This window comes from Egretta garzetta, unplaced genomic scaffold (assembly GCF_000687185.1).
Source record: "Egretta garzetta isolate BGI_Z169 unplaced genomic scaffold, ASM68718v1 scaffold564, whole genome shotgun sequence".
Classification (NCBI taxonomy): domain Eukaryota; kingdom Metazoa; phylum Chordata; class Aves; order Pelecaniformes; family Ardeidae; genus Egretta; species Egretta garzetta.
This window is the reverse complement of record NW_009259502.1, coordinates 78545-79176: the sequence shown is the minus strand read 5'-3', so window position 1 is coordinate 79176 and position 632 is coordinate 78545. Positions and strand designations below refer to the sequence as shown.

At 70.7% G+C, this 632-nt stretch overlaps 1 protein-coding gene across 2 annotated transcripts in view; it reads left to right on the top strand.

Annotated features, from left to right (window-relative positions):
* Positions 1 to 42: 42 nt before the first annotated feature.
* TBXA2R (thromboxane A2 receptor) overlaps positions 43 to 632 on the top strand; it is a 6188-nt gene continuing 5598 nt past the window's right edge. Inside the window, exon 1 of one of the 2 annotated variants that reach the window (XM_035893004.1) lies at positions 43 to 453. The gene's annotated coding sequence lies outside the window, so the exon portion shown is untranslated. The other variant, XM_035893003.1, reaches the window with a different exon arrangement.

Here is a 632-nt window from a genome sequence, read left to right as displayed (position 1 = left end):
CCCGGCAAGGCAGGAGCAGCAGCGGCAGAGGCCGTCCCATCCCCTCCCGCGGCTCCCACGCCTCAGCAGGAAGGTGCCTGGGGACGTGCCACCCCAGCGAGCCTGGCTGGTCATGGCTTTGGGCAGCACAGTGACACATGGAGCTCAGCGCATCGGGCTGGGAAATCCCGTGTGCAAGAACCGACGGGCTGCACCCGGCTGCACTCCGGGGGTAGGGACGGCCGGGGCTGCAGGGGACACCCAGGGACGCTGCTGGGGGACACCCGGCCCTCTGCCACCCGGCCTCCCCGTTCCTGGGTCTCGGGGCCCACTGGTGGGGACATTCCCCTCCCAGGCTGGAGGACGAGGCCTCGCTGCAGTGCCAGCCCGACGGAGCTGTGTCAGTGCGGGTCCCACTGGGACAGCGGCGGTGGCAGGCCTGACCCCCCCTCCGGACGCAGGAATCCGGCTCGGGTAAACAAATGAGTAACCCGGATAAGAGCCCGGCCCCGCTAAATATAGCTGGGACGGCGCAGGGTCGGGGTGTCTCAGCACCAGCCCGGGCTCGCAGCTGAGCGGGGACAGGTGAGGCGGGGGACGCGGCCCCTCGTCCCACCCATGGGTGCTGGCACCTTCGAGGCCGCCTCAGGCTG